Here is a 9,189-nt window from a genome sequence, read left to right as displayed (position 1 = left end):
TTCCTTTTTGTGGATTTAAACATAAATGCATGGTTTATTAAACAAAGACTGTAAACAAGTATTTGTCATGTCTGTTATATGTAACACACAGGAACAGCTTTGAACAGAAATTCATCGACCCCCCCCAACATCTTTTTATTATAAATACAGATATAAAAACAATCCTGAACATATTTTTGATACTACACTAGTAGTCAGAACCTACACCATTTCAAAAATTAACACAATTTGTACCTGCTACTTTAATCAATGTCAACTGGAGCTTTTTCACTGAGTAAGATGGATAAAGCATGCCACTTCGGTTTTTCCTTCTGGAGGTTTTATGTGTCAGAAGCACAATCATTTTCCACTGCCATCTGACTCTTCTTGACATGCTTTCACCTTGAAAACCTGAGTTCTAATTCGAGTACTCCAGGTTCATGCTTAAATTACAGTGCCTTAACAAGAGAAATAAAAATTCTGCTTCATGTTTCCTCCTGTTACCTGAAAACGTAATGGGTGTACATATATTAAATATATTCTTACAAGTGTCCATGTCATGTTTACCAGCTGGTATTCTCTTACTTAACGTGTAGGTATTTTGCATTGTGATATTTAATCAAGACATTAATATAAGTAGAAGGTTGTTGATTTAAGACAAATTTAAGATTCACTAAAATTGTTGTATGTTTGTCCTTCAGGTGGTTGTGGAAGCTTCATATTTTCCTTGGACATCATTAGACATCTTAGCTCTTGAAGTACAACTTTGATGCTATATGAATTTTGCCATTTTGCTAACACTGGTATGCTCTGTGCATCCACCATTCCACTGGAATTGTTTATTCCATTCCTATTAATTTTTGTTACAAATCTAACTGATGGAGGAGCCTCTGAATATTTAGGTCCACATTCTACTTTTAGGCTATATATTCTGTTTTCATAATTTTTCCTTGGAGGCCCAATAATCATGCCTGTCCACCTTGTAAGTGTCATATCTTCATCATCTTCAAGGCCCCAGCTAACCATACCATGGCCTACTCCTTTTTGTCCTTCTTCAAGTTCTTCCAATAAGCGAAAATCATGAGGAACTTGAACTCCTGTGGAGACCGCCATCTTCTCCTGCAGCAATAAGTATTATTTTATATGATCAGAGGCACATAGTCATTGAGCCTTAGTGTTTCTCTTCAAAGAATATCCTACTGTGTCCCATTGTGTGTGAATGCCTAGAGTCTTGTATAATTTATCATGTCCCAGTGTAAATGAGAGCTAGCTACCTTATGAGAGAAAACATGCGCCATTTGTGTCTCTGAGCTTGGTTTATCTCAACAGGATTTGTTCTAAGTCATTTCCCTGCAAATTGCATAATACTATTCTTTTAAATGGCTGTGTAAAATTGCATTGTGTATAGATGCCACAAGTTTTTGGATACACTCATCCTTCTAGGGCCTCTAGGCTGTTGTTTATAATTTGGCTATTGTTTATAATTTGGCTATTGTGCATAGTGCAGCAATGAACATGGATGTGTAAGTGTCTTTACAGTATCCTGGCTTGTGATGTTCTGGGTAGATCTCAGGAGTGGCCTAGCTGGGTTGTAGGAAGCTCTGTGTTTAGTTTTATGAGGACCACTGCCCAGAGTGGTTGTATTCATTTAGAGTCCCACAACACTGCAAAAGAGTTCCTTTTCTCCCACGTCCATGCCAACATTTGTTGTTGGAGAACAAGATCTTCTTTAAAAAACAAATTACTTAATCTGATTTCAATTTGTAAATGACACAAGAGAGTGAGGGGAATAGAAGCTCTTGTCTTTCCTAGGTTATGTTCCCTTCAGAGAAACAGGACTAGATTTGGGGAGAAGGATAAGCTGTAGCCTGATGCTTGGGTGCTGTGCTTTGCTGGCTGCTACCCAAAGGCCAAAGCATGTGAAGTAAGTATTCACATTGTGTCCCACAAAGGTTCCTATGTTGGAAACAAAATCCTTAAATTCTTCCATGGGTAGTACGTGGAGGTGGTTTGGGAGGTAATTACCATTAGGTGAGGTCAGGAGGGTGGGGCCCTGTGACAGTACCAGTAACTTCATGAAAAGAGAGACCCGAGCTGCAGTGTATGATTCTCTCTTCAAGAGAGCCTCATAGATGGCAAAAAATCCCCACAGAATATTGTTTACAGCCCTGCCCTTTACTTTTATAAAGCTACTGTAGAGCTGGTATGATAGGATATTTCAATGTATGGGAATTAATGAACATAAAAGCCGACAATGGAGCTGTGACTCAAGTGGCAGAGTGTCAGTCTTGTGAGAAAACAGCTAAGGGACGGTGCCTAAGACCTGCATTTAAGAATCAGTACACACACACACACACACACACACACACACACACACACACACTCAGTTAATTCAGTTTGAGAGCATTATCAACCCTGGGACTGGATACCTTATCACAGGCATCTAAGTTTGCCATTCTGTTCTCAGAAAATAAATATTCTTCCAAGCAGCTAGTCATTTCTTCATTGCAAATTGGGAAGGAAAAGGGAGATGAAGGAAAGTTCATATGGAGAGAGTGGAACTTTCTATCATCATATATCAAGGGTAAATCTCACTCCAGTAAAGATGTCCTGCCAAATACCAAGACACTGCAACAAACAAAAAAGCATTAGAACACCGTAAAAGTGCCAGGTACAGTACACCAGAGTGTCTCTGCTGGGGCAGAGTTGACACTTGAGTCTGGTTTATTGTCACGAGAGCCGTCCTGTATGTTGTAGGATGGTTGCTAGATTCCCTGGCTTCTACTCACCAGAACCACAGCCATTCATCCCCCTCTGTGGAGATAATGAAACATGTCTCTAGACATTGCCAAATGACACCAGAGTAATAGAGGAGCTAAGACATCCCTAGCCAAGAATTGGAGTCAATTAAAGAATGGGCTATTTGAGTTTATATCTCAGTCCTGCTCAACAGGGCAGTCCACTGTATACTATACAGTCCATTGTAGCTGTGGGCTTGGTTAAATCTCTTAGTCTCTCTTGAACTCAGTTTCTTCAGTTGTAAAGACAGGGTGGTGTGGTTTGAATGTGGTTTTTGTCCCCCACTCTCAAAGGTTCATGCCTGAAGAATTTGCTTCCCAGATGGGCAATATTAAAAAATGCTATGTATCTCTTCTCTTTATATGCAGCCTGTGTCAGGTATCTTGTGATAGTGACAGAAAGCTGAGATATAGACACTATGCTGTTCCACCAAATCACTGAATACCTACTAGGCCTCCATCACCCAGTACATTGTAAGTGTCCAAGTAAGTATAAGCTGTGGTGGAAGGGGGGCTATAATGACACCCTTTCACTGAGGTAAAACAGGAGAAGTATTCTACTGTGGCCAACAAAGCAATGGTATACCTGCCATCTGTGCCCAGCTAGAAGAAAAGCACCTCACACATCGGCTTAGCAAAGGAGTTCTAGAATTCTGATCAGACTTAATAGGGGCACTGGATTTAACCTTGGAAATCTGGGAAACAACAGGGCACAGTATAAACAGAAGGAAAACAGAACAGAGGGCCTTTGAGGAAAGCTGTAAAGCTAAGACAAAATCCTGCTTTGCTGTGAAAAAATGCACTGTCCAACTTAAACGTGCCACTTAAAAGGTCCCGAGAGGTCTAATCACTCATTCTTGCTAGGTCACAGGTCTCTGCTGCAGATGGGGTTGGGGGCTTCTCCTTGCCATACCGATGGATACAGCAACATCACTTCATTCTTAAAGATGCTGAATCAAGGCTGGGAGTGTGGCCTAGTGGTAGAGTGCTTGCCTAGCATGCATGAAGCCCTTGGTTCGATTCCTTGTTACCACATACACAGAAAAAGCGGAAATGGTGCTTTGGCTCAAGTGGTAGATTGCTAGCTTTAAGGAAAGCCCAAGGACAGTTGAAACCCTAGGACAGGCAAAAAAAAAAAAAAAAAAAAAAGATGTTGAATCAAGTGCTCCAGGCAGAGAAGTAGAGTTGGGTGATTCAACTGCTACTGTGGTCTGATTGATTTTCTTCTGGATGAATCAATCAAGCTGGACGTGAACTCTAGACGGATTGCAACAGGTTGTGTTATCAGCGAGTTCTCTGATTATTCCATTTCTGATCTGATCTTATCTCCGGTTTCCCAGGATGCACCTGCAAGTTTTCTTGCCCATAGCTTCCATCATCCCTTCTCTTCTCCTGCCAGTTTTCCATGTTCCCAGAGTGTGCACAAAGAGGGGGAAGTTTTCTATAGCACAAAGCAGCAGATTGGGGGCCTCTCCCTTGCCTCTAGCAAATTCCTTAAGGTTTGGAAGAAAAATCCATCTCTCTAAGTTCTTTTCCTTTTGAGGGTCTATCTTTGATTGCCACGATTATCTCAAAGCCACATTAAAAAAATTTACATGTTATTCATCTGTTTGTTCATTTCCTATTGCATCTGATCCTCCTGATTAAGTCCTATCAACTTGACTGTTAATCAGGCTTATTTTTCATAGAAGGTTCAGTAATGCCAATCTACTACTGTTGGTGGCTCTAATATCTCTTTGTCCTGAGACATGATTATTAGTCTGAATCTTGTAAGGAAGGTAATTGGACAGAAAAGCAGCTCCATGGAGCAGTTTAGGTAGATTTAAGGCAACCCACTAGGTGTAGCGTGGCAGTCAGGTCCAGAAACAACCAGGAGCTATCACCATTCTGAAGCTGTTGATAACAGGATTCTCAGCCTGATAAGAACTGGGTTGTGCAAGAGAATCCTCCAACAAGGAGCCAATTATATGGGACACAGCCACCAGTAGATGTGGGGGACACTGAGGGAGAATAAATATCCTCACTCCTTCTTCCATCTTGACATTTCCTGATAGTGCCTCCACTAGGCCATTCTGGAGATCTAGTCCAGGGAGCTTAAACAGCTTGGCCCAGGCAAAAGTATAAAGTGGGTATGGATCAGGACTGAAATTAGATATACCTAGAGCTACCAAGGCCATGACTTCACTTCTAGCTGTGGATTCTTGCGAGGTGGTCCCCAGATGTGCGATTCTCTTAGATTTCCAGTGGTGATGGAGCATGTGAATGCAGGCCAGTTCTCTTTTTATCATTATTTTGCAATTCAAAACACATGGCTTTTTTTTTCCTTTCCATTTTACGGTATGTATCTTTCTTCTTATTGATTAGCCTGTGTCTCTGTATCCAGCTGTTGACTATTGTTAGCAGAGTTCCATCACAGTGACAAAATGCCTAAGAAAATCAACTTAAGAGAAAAAAAAAAGGTTTATTTTGGATCCCAGTTCCAGAGGTTCCTGTCCACCATCATTTGGTGCTGTTACTTTGCACCTGTGGTGAGACAGAACATTACAGGGTGGGAGAGGGGAGTCATACTGGAGCAAAATTATTCATCTTACTGAGACTATGAAGCAAAGTGTGTGTGTGTGTGTGTGTGCAAATTCAAAGACACACACACACACACACACACACACACACACACACACACACACAAGCTCCTTCAACAGCATGTCTCCAATAACCTAACTTCCTCTCATTAGGCTCCTTCTCCTTAAGTTTCTACCATCTCCTCACAGTGCTATAGGGAGACTAAAACTTTATGCTTTGCCTTTGGAAGAGCCTTCAGGACCCAAACCATAACAACTATCTGAGTGTTCGTGCTCATGAAGAGAATGTTTTAGAAATGCTCTGAGAGTGAGGGCCGCAGATCGGAGGCTGAGAGTCTGACACAGATGCAACTTTCAGAAACACAAAACCAGATACTACAGAGGATCTCTGCTGCTTCTCTCGGGCCACAGCTACCTTTTTTGTTTCAGGTGTTCCTGCAGCCACCAGCAGCACACAGGCACAGCCTGACCACACCTCCCTCAGCTGTTTTGGTATGTCTTCGTTGCCCAGGGATCCTCCAGTGCTACAGTGTGGGATAATTGGGAGAGCCAGCTCAGCTGTTCCAGGCATGTGCAAACCTGAAGGTGCTGAGAAGTCATGTGCAGCCTGCAGCAGCTCGGGACCAATAGAGTTTGAGAGACAGTGGTTTTAGAGCAGAAATACATTCTCCATGGCTTCTTAGCGAGACTCAGAACACTAACCAGTTTGCCAAAGTACCTTTGAATTGGTTTTTGTTCTTCCGAATCCTGTCATATTTGTTTCCTGAGATCATTTTTTTTCCAAAGAAAAATATGGATGTATAACTATGTTTTGGTGGAAAGCAGGCTGCACATACAATGGTGGTCTCTTATAAGGGGGCTGAATATTTCCTCCTGTCAGAAGGTGAGTGAGTACAGTGCATGGCTTACAGTTTTAAGGTGATCCTGGTGGACACATACCCACTCTGCTTCCACTCATGAAAAAAAAGCACAGTGCCTACAATTGTACCTAAGACTGGGTGCTTGATAATGATCATAAATGTACTTGTTTCCCTACATATTTGGTCATTACAGAGTACGTGTACCTGTTGACTGTAAGCTGGGTGAGATGGCCCCTACCTGTAGACCTGGCTACAAAGGAAGCAGACATTGGGAGGATTGTGATTCAAGGCCAGCTCAGACAAGAAGTGTGAAAGATTCCATCTCAGCCCATAAAAGTGTGGCATGATTGCGTGTGCCTATCACTCCAGCTACATGGGAAGTACAAATAGGAGGACAGAAGGCCAGGCTTGTCTGGGCATACATGTGAAGCCATATAACCAAAGCAAAAAGGGCCAGGAGTGCAGATCATAGAGTGTCTGCCTAGCAAACACTATGTCCTGAGATACTAACATAAGGCCTTGAGCTCAAATCCCACTCTGCCAAAACTTGACCAAAAACAGCCTCCCTAGAGCAACAGGCTGCAGCCTGACCTATCTGTGTCAACTACATCTCTCCATTGCTTTAGGAGGCCAGGCTGAGGGACTGCCAGGAGCACTTAAGTTTGGGTAGATGTGATCTAAAGTGCTCACTGCAACAAAACCACCTAATGACGTATTTCTGACTATATTCTTACTGCTAAGTGACACCCAATTCTCCCTGCAGTCAAAGTCCTATCTCAGGCACTCTTTTTTTGGAGAGAATCTATAGACAATCATCCTTTAGCCACATTTTGCTCACTTTGCAGGGGGTGAGGAGGGGCAGTGAGTGCTGAGACAGGATTTTATCTTAGACTATGACATGGCTTGAACCATGTCTCATGCCTCCAGCCTAGCTTTTTGATGATTATTTTGGAGGTGGACTTTCTCAGACTTTTCTGCCTAAGCTGGCTTTGAATGATTATCCCCTAGATCTCTTGAGTAGGTTGGTTTATAGGCAAGAACCAACATCATCTTAAAGGGCTGTTCTTTTGAGGAACTGATCTTTTCCCCTTTCCTTCCCTTCCCTTCCCTTCCCTTCCCTTCCCATCCTACCTACCTTCTTTTCTTTTTTTCTAATTCTGTGGCTTGAACTCAGGGCCTTTCCCTTACCCCTGATTTTTTTTTTTTTTTGGTTAGTTATGGGGCTTGAACTCTGGGCCTGGGCACTGTTCCTGAGCTGTTTAGCGCAAGGCTACCATCCTACCCCTTGAGCCACAGCGCCACTTCTGGCACTGTGGTGGTTAATTGGAGATAAGAGTCTCATGGACTTTAGTGTCCGGGTTGGCTTTGAACCTTGATCCTCAGATCTCAGCTTCTTGACCTCCTGAGTAGTTAGGATTACAGGCATGAGCCACTGTGCCTGATTTTACATTTCTTTTTCTTTTTCTTTTTTTTTTTTTTTTGCCAGTCCTGTGCTTGAGCTCAGGGCCTGAGTTCTGTCCTTGGACTTTCTCAAGGTTAGAGCTCTACCACTTGAGCCTCAGCACCAGTTCTGGCTTTTTTCTATGTATGTGGTACCAAGGAATCGAACCCGGGTCTTCATGCATGCTAGGCAAGCACTTTAACCACTAGGCCAAACTCCCGGCCTTTCTTTTTCTTTTCTTTTCTTTTTTTAGGTCCTGGGGCTTGAATTCAGGGCCTGGGCACTGTCCCCATCTTTTTTTTTTGCTCAAGGCTAGTGCTCTAGCACAGCTCTACTTCTGGCTTTTTTTTTTTTTTTTGGTAATTTACTGAGCATAGACTTTCCTGCCTGGGCTGGCTTTGAACTGCAATCCTCAGATCACAGTTCTCAGTAGCTAGGATTACAGGTGTGAGCCACTAGTGCCCAGTGAGCTCAAGGCTTTTATTCTACCACTAGAGTCATAGTTCCATTTCCCAGTTTTTTTGATGGTTAATTAGAGATAAAAATCTTACAAGCTGCTGAGCGTGGTGGCTCACACCTGTAATCCTATCTACTCAAGAGGCTGAGATCTGAGGATATCCATTCAAAGCCAGCCTGGGCACAGAAGTCCGTGAGACTCTTATCTCCAATTAACCACCAGAAAACTGGAAGTAGGGCTGTGGCTCAAATGGTAGAGCATCAACCTTGAGCTGAAGAGCTCAAAAACAATGCCCAGGCCCAGAGTTCAAGTCCCACAACCAAAAAACAAAAAAGAATCTCACAAACTTTTCTGCCTGAGCTGGCTTTGTACCACAATCCTCAGATCTCATCCTATTCTGGAGCTAGGATTATAATTATCAGCAGCCAGCCAAGGAGCATATTTCTTAATCAAAAGTTCACCTGGATTTTCAGACTGCTTATTACCTAGCCAATGCACATACTAGGATGAGATATGAAAAGAGAGACCATGAGAGACTGGAAGGCGTCCGTGTTGCATGAATGGCATACCCAACACCCAAGCCCATTTCCTTCTGTCTTATGTATTCTTCCTTGTTCACAACGACAGGGTTTAATCTGGAATTTGAAATTCTGTAGCTTAAAATTAAGTACGTGTTACATATTCTTTATGTAACTATTACATTCACTCCTTCTATGTTCCATAAATCCATCCCTGTGGCCACTTTCTTCTGTATCTATTCACTCTATTTCTTTGCAATAAGAGCCTGAACATCCTTTATCCCTGAAGAATTTGTTCAACCAGTCCCTTTCCAGATGTCTTTGAGACCCCTGGGAGATACTATGTGATAAATGTTCCCACAGGGCCATTAAGGCATGTTTGCCATGCCATCCAATTCTTCTGCTTGGCAATACTAAGTAGAGAGTAGACCTAGAAGAGTAGAGTAGGATTTTCATGGCCATTTGTGTGGGTTACCTTTGTGTCTCCCCTGAGACCCATCACAGTGCCTGCTACATTGGGTAAGCTAATTGAATAAGCTAATACCATCTGCTTTGGT

The 9,189-nt window shown here is 42.5% G+C and overlaps 1 pseudogene; it reads right to left on the bottom strand.

Annotated features, from left to right (window-relative positions):
• Nucleotides 1-642: 642 nt before the first annotated feature.
• On the bottom strand, nt 643-1,098 carry LOC150048449 (ubiquitin-conjugating enzyme E2 variant 2 pseudogene; annotated as a pseudogene).
• Nucleotides 1,099-9,189: the final 8,091 nt, after the last annotated feature.

This window comes from Megascapheus bottae, chromosome 22 (assembly GCF_031878675.1).
Source record: "Megascapheus bottae isolate mThoBot1 chromosome 22, mThoBot2.hap1, whole genome shotgun sequence".
NCBI lineage: Eukaryota > Metazoa > Chordata > Mammalia > Rodentia > Geomyidae > Megascapheus > Megascapheus bottae.
The sequence above is the reverse complement of the archived record's forward strand: the minus strand, read 5'-3'. Positions and strand labels throughout refer to the sequence as shown.